The sequence below is a fragment of the Eretmochelys imbricata genome, chromosome 15 (genome assembly GCF_965152235.1).
Source record: "Eretmochelys imbricata isolate rEreImb1 chromosome 15, rEreImb1.hap1, whole genome shotgun sequence".
NCBI lineage: Eukaryota > Metazoa > Chordata > Testudines > Cheloniidae > Eretmochelys > Eretmochelys imbricata.
The window spans coordinates 26,276,412-26,287,573 of record NC_135586.1 but is presented as its reverse complement, the minus strand read 5'-3'; the positions used below and the strand labels follow the sequence as shown (position 1 = coordinate 26,287,573).

Below are 11,162 nucleotides of genomic sequence, written 5' to 3'. Positions count from 1 at the left end.
TAGGCAAGGAGAGGAATTAAGTTTATGAACTGCTATGCTCTCTTTTTCTCATAATTTAAAGAGAGGATGGTTGCTTTAACATTCCTGCTGCATTTTATAGCTCCTTGGATCCAATCTTGAAGTGCTTCACAATCATTTTAATCAATTTTCCTCAGAACACCTTTCAAGAGAGGTAGGCAAGATATTGGTAGGGCCAAAAGTTGACACACTCTGTTTGGAAAGTAGTTGTAATCCTGGATGGGAGCTGGAGTGCAGTGGGGCATTTAAAACCTATTTCAGTAATGGGCAGGATGGTAATGCATTTGTCCCTCACATTTTCTGTGTTTATATTTTGTGATGTACAGTATGGTGTAATATGCTTTGAAGTAGTTTGCGATCTTTATCTTCTCATATGGACAGTGCTAGTTGCTGCCAAACACTGAGAGTCTGTCCCATAAAGTAGTGGCTGTAAGTGTGTGTACATTTGCTGAAGATTTCACTGTTACACTTCCAGGACTAGTTTTACAATGTGTAGGGCCCCAAGTTGCTTCGTACTGTACTCGTGTAGGGGGCGGAAATCTGGATGTGAACTATCTGTGGCAATCTTGCTGCTGCAGGGGGGAATGAGGTTGACTCATGAGCTGTATAATCTGCAGCTAGAGAATAAAGGCTGAAAATGGCCACTTTTTTGCTTGTGCTTAAAGTTGTTTAGGATCAAGAAGTGGAGATAGAAAAGACTTACGCTACTGGGGTCACATCAGCAACTAGTGAACCTCTCCTCCCCTCTCTCTTACACACCTACTCACGCAAAGTTTTAAAGAAGACTCCTTAAACACAGTTTTTGCTTTGTTGACCTCAAATAGGAATTCTCTCATAGCCTGATGGGTCACTGTGGCCAGACCTAAGCAGTGTTCAGAAACCATACTGTACCCTAGCTCTGTATATAGTCTAGAGCTTCATTGTTTAAACATGGCTTGGTCTTGTCTTTGGCTGCCTACTCTTGTTAGAACCTGGTTTGGCCAAAACATAAGTACAGGTTGAAATCCTGGCTTTACTGAGTGAATGGCAAAACTCCCATGCACTTCAGTAGGCCAGGCTTTCACCCACTTTTTTTTTTTTTTTAAATTGATTAGCCTGTGCATACAGAATCCTGGATGAACTTTATCTGCTTGCATGGGATGGACTTGCACCCCCTTTTAAAGGGGACATTACATTGGCCCTGAGGCTAGGGCTGAGAATTCCAGAGACTTGGGTTCTGGTCTCCATTCTGCCCCTGGTTTACTGTGTGCCTTTGGGGGAAGCTACTTCTGTGTTTCCTCATCATCAAAATGAAGATTATTATATTTTCCTTTGTAAAGTTGTGTGGGCTCCGTGGAGGAAAAGCTGGACTAATTTCTAAGTATCATTTTGATTGTTAAACTGATCAAACAGGCTGAACAAAATTTATCCTTAGCCAGAAGGCCAGGGAAGAAGTTATTCCCCGGAAATGGCTTTTCTAAATGGTGAACAATGAGGGATCTGTAAAGAAACCGAGGGAGACAGGCACACTCAAGCACACGAGGATATAACAGAGAGCGCGTGTCTTGAGTGCCGCCCCTGTTTTCCATTCCCTGCTGGCATCTGCCGCTGTCTCTACAGCTTGAGAGCAAAATTGAAAGCAAAAAGGCGCTGGGAGAGACCAGCCTGCAGGCTGCACATCTGGGCCAGTCAGCGAAGCTCTGGCTTTGCAGCGGCCAATAACGAGGGTGCTGGTGAAATCTGACTCTCTCCTTCTGGGCCGGAAAATCTCCCAGTCGCAGCCAATCGAGGTGTCGCTGGCAGCAGCTGGGGGAAGAGCTGCTGCGCCGGGGGAAGGTGGGGATCGCAGCGCAATGGAGACCCAGAAGAAGCGAGCTGGGGCTGCGCCCGGGAGCGCTTGCTAGGTAAGCAGGGGCTCCGGGGCGAGGCGGGCATGCAGCTCGCTCCTGTTCCCGTGAAGGGAGCCAGACACCGGAGACCGGCGGCAGCGTTTTCCGCTGGTCGGTGGGTGGAGGGGCTTAATTCTTGCTCTGCCCTGCAATTGGGAGTGCGCTCCGGGCGGGGTGCGGGCGCAGGGAGGGGATGGAGGGAGTGAGCGGGTTTTGCATCCAGTGTCTGGCTGGCAGGGGAGGCCTGGGCCAGCCCAGAGAAGGGGAGTCGCTTTGCCCTGGGGAAGGGAGGGGCACGCCGCCCGGGCGGGCGGTATTCCCCGCTATCTCCGGGCTGGATGGTGCTGCATCCTTGGCTAGTGCAGAGGGTGGACCCCAAAGTACCGGAGAGGGACAAAGCGAGGCCTGGGATTGGCTGGCGGGGCGATGCTGGGTGGAAGGGGAGCTGCAGCTCGGTGGAGGGGATGGGGCTGTGAAGGGTGGCTGAGCTGATGGCTCTGTGTTGTGTGGTAAGGCGGTTCCCTGTAGTGATGTGATGCAGGGACCATGCTGGGAGGGAAACGAATAAGATACTGGGGGCGGCGGAGGGGGGACACCCACAAAGGACATGGGATGGAAACCTGGTGAGAGAGACTCAGCACTGCCTCTGTAACTGGCCTGGCTTTGTTTGGCTCTAGTGGCCGGTGCTTGTCACTCAGCTGGGGCTGGGGGCTGAGAGGTGAGCTGGGATCCTCTCCAGCTCCCTGGGCCTGGGAATGCTGCGCGGATGGGGCGCCCACGTGCAGAACCCAGCAGCTGTTGCCATATAGGAATATGCACCCCTGAATTAGCTTAGTCCGCATGCCCTTAGGGGGAGCCTAGCTTGGATCTGCCCTCTTTCAAATCTGTGTGTGGGTGGGGGCTCATTCCTTATCCTCCCCCCCGTCAAGCCCTGTCCTCTCAAACACCCATGATAGTGATGGCTGGGAAGAAATCAAATCCCCGGCCCCCCACTTCATTAGCTGAAAGTCGAGTGGCCTCTTCCCCACCCTGCCAAAAAACCCAAACCAACTAAACAGCAACACACAACCCCACAGCAGCCAGACTGACAGGCTCTTCAGACCCTAGGGGCTAAGGAACTTGCAGCACCTGTTCCCATCCCCAGCACGCACACAACCATTTTTGAATTTTTCTCGGGTTGGGGAAAAAGGAAACTAGTTTTCACTTCTGTTTCTACTCGGGTGTCTGGGTTTTTATGCACTAGCCTAACGTGCCAATGTTCGGGTGGCAAACTCTGATGAGGGAGGGTTAGTTAAGAAAATGCTTCTGTTGGAGTAAACCCCCCCCCTCCCCGCATTCTTCCCATTGGATCTAGGTTTGACAAAGACTTTTTTTTTTTAAATAACCATTTTCATCCTAAGAAAATGTAAAGTTGGGGCCAGTTTTGACCTGGTGTGGTGTCTCTCTAAATGGAGATGTGGGAGCTGCAAGAACATCAGTCTAACTCTCTGGGCAGTAGCAATCAGTTTATAAACTGATTATTTGTGTTTGTATGTTCTGGGAATAGGAACGATACAAATAATTCCAGAGCCGAAGTGGCCACCATTAAATTAGTCTCCCCTATAGCTTTCTTTTAAAAATAGACCCACTGCTGTAGGCCTGTGTTCACCCTTTTTTTAGGATTGTTCCAGATTTTGTCATGAGTTTAACAAACAGGTGCAATATGCTAATGTTTTAATGTTAGTAGCAACCGCCCCCTTCCTTGTTCTAGGTTTCCCTGCAGCTCCATATGTGTCTGAAGCAGCCGTGTTTAGTAAACCCTTTAACAGTCAGGTTTCCCTCTAGCCTCCCACCCTAGCTCCTATTTGTTTCATTTTGCATTGCATCCTGATTTCTAGCTCTGGCCACTTTTACGGCCACTGGGGCCTTCTTGTTGATCTGACTTGTATCTCCTATGGCAGGGGCGGGCAAATTTTTTGGCCTGAGGGCCACATCAGGTTTCCAAAATTGTATGGAGGGCCGGTTAGGGGAGGCTGTGTCTCCCCAAGCAGCCAGGCATGGCCCAGCCCTCGCCTCCTAGTCCTATCTGACACCCTCCACCCTCCCACCCCCGCCCTCTGACCGCCCTGACCATCGCCCCCAAACTCCCCTGCCCTCTATCCAACCCCCCCTTACCACGCTGCCTGGAGCACTGGTGGCTGGCGGTGATACAGCTGCGCTGCCCAGAGCACGGGTCAGGCCAGGCTCTGCAATTGGGCTGCCAGGCCGCCCAGTGCAGCGTGCTGAGGCTGCGGGGGAGGGTGAACAGCAGGGAAGGGGCCGGGGACTAGCCTCCCGGGCCAGGCAGGAGGGTCCCATGGGCCGCAGTTTGCCCACCTCTGTCCTATAGTCTACTACTGACGCAACTCTCTGTACTCTCCCGGGGCATGAGAATGTCTCCGCATCTCCCACAGTTTCACTCTGGTGGTGGAGCTGGGGGAGGATTGAAAACTTCTTGTGCCTTCAAGCGGTTGCTCTGATTCTTTTTCCCAATAGTTTTTTTTTTTTTTCCTTCTGCACGTAGAGCAGCCAGCACATTTACTCTCCCTCAGGATACCATTGGACGTTCTCGGTCCAGAATGAGGAGAGTGGTTGGTATTTATCTCAGCTGAGATGACATTACGTGTACTTCCTCCTCCTTCTGTCTGCTCTGTGCGTGTCTGCTGTGTAGCAGAGTGTGTACTTATCTATATTTGTTTTGATTAAATTAATGGGCCTATTCTCCCCTTACTGCAAGTTCAGATCACTTGTGGCTATCAATGGCCAAGTCTTCCTAGTTTACCTAAGTGATTTCACTCTCCACCAAACAAAATGCCCTTTTCTATAATGTTATGACCTGAACCTAAAATAACAATACCTAGTTCTTGTATAATGATATTTATCCATAGATCTCAAAGCTTGGAGGTTAGTATCATTATTCCCATTTTACAGATGGGGAAACTGAGGCACAGATCTCCGTCCACTGAGTCTCAGTCCAGGACTCTAGCCACACGGTTTAAGTTACCCTTTCTATAAAGCACTATCTGAGGGAACTGCATAGAGTGTGCTTCTCATTTTCCCTTTAGTAATACTCAGAGACTGTCGAGATTTCTTGATAAATGCTGTCTTGAGCATGTTTGCGTTTTAGCATGAGGATCTATTTTAATTCTCTCATTCTGTAATTTTCAGAATATTTCTCTCTCTAATGCAGCTTATCCTTTGTACAGCCTTCGAAAATCCTCTGGAAAGCACTGTGTAGAATCACAGCATCATTTTTATTGTTTATCTCAAAATAATTTGATCGTTAATAAGTATGAGCAGAGTTGAGAAGAATGGTCCAGTGATTAGATCTCTAGTCTGGGGTGTGGGGCGCCAGGGTTCAGCTTCCTGTTCCACCACAGACTTCCTGTCTTTAGTCTCTCAGTGCCTCAGTTCCCCATCTGTAAAGTGGGGGGAAATAGCACTGCCTCGCCTCACAAGGGTGCTATGAGGAGAAATACATGAAAGACTGTGAGGCACTAAGCTATGGTCATGTGGGCGCTATGTAAGTACTTAAAAGACTTAGATTGTTTGGATCAGAAGGAAAGACCATTTCAGATTAAATCTGAAAAGAAATGGAGTCAGTGAGGTTGAGAGATTCAGAACGACATGAGCTGCAGAGGAGAAGGCTTTCACGCTATCAGTGGCCAATAGTAAAGGGACTTGCTGCGTGCTGATACTCAAGAGTAGTAGAAGCAGTGACAGGAGAAGAGAGAGAGCAAAATCCTTAGAAAGTTTTAAAGAGGAAGCAATTGAAGCAAATCCTGAGGCCAGTGGGGAGTTATGGAGGCGTTGCATGCAAGGAGGCTGGCAACTGCAGACCGTGCACACAGTTTGGAGAGCTGGAAACTGGCTAGAGACGTGAGACTTCTCATAGTGAAGGCAAGAGGAGATGAAGGCATAGATGAGGATTCGTTCAGAAGTGATACACAGGCAGCATTGAGGGGATGATAGGCAACTTGCTGATGTGGGAGGAGGAAGAAGAGAGTTTAGGGTCATGGATGACTACAGTTAAAGGCAAAGGGGAAATGTGAATTGAGGAGGGGGAAGATGGAGGAGTTACACGTTTACTGAAAGTGAGAGAGTTATCTGAAGGAAACAGAGGCAAAACCACAATCTTACTTGCTTAAGACACCCAGAGAGAGGTCAGGAAGGTACCAGTAATGCTGTAAACGTATACATGGTATTGAGCATCACCATCATAAAAATGGCAGCAAAAGAACAAAGTAAACAGCTGAGCCTCTGACTGCGTGGCCCTCCTTAGAAGAGGGGTCTAAGCAGAGCATGAGCCATCACCAGAGACGGGGCCTAATCTGAGCTGCATAGGTATACATCCAGAGTAATTCCACTGGCTTCAGCAGAATCCTTCTGGGTTTATGCTAGTGTAACAGAGATCAAAATCTGGTGCCATGAGTGGTTAGAAAGGAGGAGCTTTATGATCCGAGGGAGCCAGAGATGATCCTAAGGGATGGAGTGGCTAGCTGGATTTGGGGCTGCACTGAGTTCAAAGAGAATTAAGACCGATATTGAGCTAAGTCCACAGAGAGGAGCTTCTGTGCTACGACTAGAACAAAACCAGACTTAAGTTCAGTGGAGTTTGATGAGATCAGTAACTTGGAGGCTTTGCCAAGCCCCTGTTCAATGGTTTGTACTGTAATACACTCCCAGAGGCTTGAAAACACCTGTCTTTGGATTTCATTTATTTCACAGTTCTTGCTGGATTTACCTTTACTGCATTTCATCTGCAGTATTGTACAAATGCTGCTCAGTACAGTACAAGGTCCGGTCAATTTCACAGCTCAGGAGAGCAGTGAGCAAGCAAACTGGTTCCGTTTCCTTGGGATCTCTCTGGCAGGGATTTGCAATAACCGCTGAAAGCCGTTCAGCAAATACTTAGCTGAGACTCATGAACTGATATAGAAGCCGGAGCCCTATCCTATGGCTGTGATTAGGCTTGGGATTTAAGGCATCCAAGAAAGCTTAAGTAAAGCAATAGTCTCCATGGATGTGTGAATAGTAAATTGAGTGCTGGTCAAAGGTGCTAATTAACTGCTTTGGAGAGTGGTTTTCTCTAGCCACAGAGCGTGGTGGGAGAGCAGCACTGTCTGTGACCTGGAGAGATCTCTTTCAAGGGGGGAAATGGGAGAGAAGGCAGGTCATTCTCAAGGACTTACTGGACCCTAGGCTTCTCTGCTGGGGCTACCAGCAAGGGGGCCAATTAGTACAATTTTTTCTGGTAGTTCTGGTGGTGATGCCTCCAGTCTACCAGGAGCTGAACAGAGACCCACCAAACTCATTTAATATTGGACCACTTCAGCTCTGAGGGCAGAGATTGTCTCTTCTTTGCTTGTACAGTGCCTTGCACAATGGGGCCCCAATACGGATTTGAGGTCTTTGAGCACTACCATAATATACTTACTTTTCCTCCCAACCTGGCCTGCAGTTAGTCAGTCAGTGTCCTAGAAGTGAAAAGGCTGCCTGTCCTTCTAGGTTTCCATTCCCCTCGCCATAAATGCCTGAAAGGAATATGGTATGTAGGTTTAAAAATAAAGCCCATTTGTAACCAAATAACTTAAGTATCTTGCCAAGCAATATCAATCCAAGGGAACGCAACTTTCATTAGATGGTTAAAGCATTTTGGGGGATCGGGGCTTTGCTTTCAGCTCAATTCTGCATAATGACTTTTAAGTGGAGTTCACAAAGCAGTTCAGTGCATCTCCCATTATCTAACTAGCAGGGAGAGCTTATTAAAAATGAAACCTGGGAGGATTCCTCTTGGCTAGGTGTGAGTGGAGGGAGCTAACATATTATTGAGTGATACATGTACACATGCATTCAAGCAGCATTCTCGTCTGGAAAGTCCCAATAATTGGTGCTTTTAGTCGTCAGATGCTGCCGACACAAAGTTCCCTGGCATCTTTTCTCCTTCACCTGACAGGCGATCAGACCAATGCAGAGGAGTTATTTTGGGGAGGTGGGGATCGGTTTTGGGGTTTTGTGTTTTGTTTGTTTTCCAGACCCTTTCTGTTTTATGGTGGCAAAGTGCTGCAATTGCTAAACTCGAGCTGGCTGCTGCTCTATTAACCATGCATTTTAAAAAATTAAATAACTATCAGATTTCAAAATTCTTTCGGTACATTCATCAAGTCAGCTCACTGGGAGGTGGGAGGCTTGATCTATTTCTCATATACCTTGCTGCTGTGAACTCCATTGTTGGAATTTGACCAAGACACTGGAGCTAATGCGAATGGGAGCTAAGGAGGCTGAGTACCTCACGTAACACCACCCAGGCCCTAATTTAGCAAAGCGCTTAAGCATGGGCCTAATTTTAAGCTTGTGAGTAGTCTCATTGAAGTCAATGGGACTGTTGATATGCTTAAAGTTAAGTACGCGCTTAAGTGCTTTGCTGATCTGAGGTCTTCGTGCCTGCAGGAAATAGCTGTATCCTCCAATCTGCAAATGCTTCACAGTACTGCATTCGTACCTTCACCAAGATAAGGGCTGTGGTTTTTCTCCCAGCAGTGGCTCTTACGTTTCTTATCAAGATTCTTGAAGTTCTTGTAAAATGTCATTTTTGACTCCTCTGGGAATCCCCCAGAGTTATGCAAACTCCCAGCTGAGCCCCTGCATTAATTTTCACGCTCTTGTCATTTTCTGTTGGATGGGCAAGGCAGAGGGAAGTAGCCCTATAACTCACCAAACAGTTAACAAAGATTATTAGCGTTCACCCCTCACTGGTGGATCGAGCCTCATGGGGGCCCACTGGTCCCAACGATGGGCTCAGAAGTGGAGGCAGGACTAGAACAAAACTGAACACCCTTGCCCTGCCCCCTCCTCTGAGGCCCCACTCCCGCTCACTCTGTCCCTCTTCCCTCTGTCACTCACTCTCCCCATCCTCACTCACTTGCTCATTTTCACTGGGCTGGCTCAGGGGGTTGGGGTGCAGGAGGGGATGAGGGCTCCAGCTGGGGGTGCAGGCTCTGAGGTGGGTCTGAGGATGAGATGTTTTGGGTGCAGGAGGTTGCTCCAGGCAGGGATCGAGTGGGTTGGAGGGCAGGAGGAGGATCAGGGCTGGGGCAGGGAGTTGGGGTGCAGACTCCAGGCAGCTCCTGGAAGCAGTGGCATGTTCCCCCCTCCAGCTCCTACATGGAGCTATAGCCAGGTGGCTGTGTGTGGTGTGCACTGTATCATCTGCAGGCACCACCCTCGCAGCTTCCATTGGCGGCAGTTCCCGGCCAATGGGAGCTGCAGAACTGGCACTTGGGGCGGGGATAGCGTATAGAACCCCCTGGCTGCCCCTACGCGTAGGAGCCAGAGAGGGGACATGCTGCTGCTTCCAGGAGCCATGCAGAGCTGAGCAGGTAGGGAGCCTGTCTTAGCCCCGCTGCACCGCTGACCACTTTTAACGGCCCGGTTAGCAGTGCTCTCTGGAGCTGCCAGGGTCCCTTTTCAACCAGGCATTCTGGTCGAAAACCAGACACCTGGCTACCCTAGGCAGGACTCAGTTGGCCTCTGGCATTTTTATCGCCGTGTTATCAAACTGTTCTGAGTTGCACAAATGTAAGTGCAATGGTGAGAGATTTCTATCAAAAAATCTAATGTAGATATAGTCTTTGTGTACTACAGCGTGTTTCCATCAAGGTTTTCGTTAGCCTGTAGGAAGAGGTGGCATGTGATCAGTGCCACCATTATTACAAATCGTATTTTTGTCATCTTGTTCTTGGAAGTAATGAGAGCCCCTTTGATCACAAAAAGTGAAATGATGACTGTTCTTTGTCTAGCGAAAATGTGGCAACTGATCTCCATTGTTCTCTGGTTAACTTTTAACCAGGATGCAGAAAAAAATAGTACATTGTTTGCTATTAGATTAGTCAAGACATAACAAGGCAAACGCCTATTCAGGTGGGGGGAGGGAGGGAACCAGGGAGTCCAAAAGTGAGCTTGGATCTGTCTTCAGTCATTCTTTGCATCTTTTTGGTGTTTGTACAGTCCCTAGCACAATGGTATCCTGGTCAATTCCTAGGCTCTGAGGTGTTTAACACAATGCAAATAATAGATTATCCTTATTTAACAGATGGGGAATTGGGGCACAGAGAAGTGAAGTGACTTGCCCAAGGTCACACAGGAAGTCCTTGGCAGTGTTAGCAGTGGAACCCAGCTCTCCTTAGACCCAGTCCTTAGGTTTAGCCCCAAGATCATCCATTTCCCTCCCCCTCCCCCCCAAACTGGGGAAGTATTAGCCATTGCAGCACACATAGTATGCTAGCTCATACCATTTTCAGAAATGACTCCAATGAGCTGGCCCCAGGGGATATGCTAATGACTGACTTTCTTAATTCTGGCTCCCAGATGATGAGATATGATACTATTTGCGTTACTATGAACTGGAGTTAGTCTGACTCAGTTTTTTGGTTTTCTTTAAGTCAATTTATTGCTGTTAAAAGATGCTAGATTAACAGCTCTGGAGCCTATATTTGTCTGTCGACCCACGGGCCAGGAACAGCACTGACAGTGGCAGTCCAGGTTTCCATAACACGCACCCCCTCCCCAGTCTTCTTGTTTGCTAGGACAGATCAGAGTCCTTATTCAGTACTTGGCTTTGCTGATGAGACTGTCAAAAGGGGTCGGTGAGTGGTGGGAATGAAAGCACATAGCAATGTGTCTGTTGCTATCTTTTTATCACTTGCTCCATCCACATATGTCGAGAAATGAAACTGCCTAGATACTGAAGATTCAGAGAAGCAAGAGCTAAGTGGGGTGATGAGTAACTGTGCTTGGCTTTAATCTCTGGGGTCTGGATTTAAATCCGGGCTGAGATCACTGGGTATTCTCATTTTAAGGACCCTAAAAAGGCTCAAGTCATGAGCAGCAGGGATGATGCTGCTGCTCTGAATTGGATCTTCTTCCTGTATATTATATGTGTGAGCTGATCTTGTCTGTAATGGTAGAGACGATGACCTCTGCACCGTGCCTATCACTTAACAATAAGAGCATTGGCAGGGTTGTATTAGAGTCTAGAGTTAGGATTGCTGAGAGAACTGCAGATCAGGACTGAAGGACATTGGGAAGGAGATGACTGGCTCTACACAGTACTGCCAGTCCCTCATGTTCATTGGTACCACCTTTAAAAAATATATGAAACTAAAATAAACTAAAACCTGTAAGGGAATTCTGTCTGAGTCAGAAAGCCATCTCAGGGGAGTCAAGTGTAAACAAGGAATGTATGCTTTCCCCTCCTCC

General features: G+C 48.1%; 1 protein-coding gene across 2 annotated transcripts in view; it reads left to right on the top strand.

Annotated features, from left to right (window-relative positions):
- The first annotated feature begins 1,832 nt into the window (after window positions 1-1,832).
- The window catches only part of CAMKK2 (calcium/calmodulin dependent protein kinase kinase 2), a 46,477-nt gene continuing 37,147 nt past the window's right edge, over window positions 1,833-11,162 (top strand). For both annotated transcript variants that reach the window (XM_077835054.1, XM_077835053.1), the window contains exon 1: window positions 1,833-1,901. The gene's annotated coding sequence lies outside the window, so the exon portion shown is untranslated. The remainder of the gene's footprint in view (window positions 1,902-11,162) is intronic.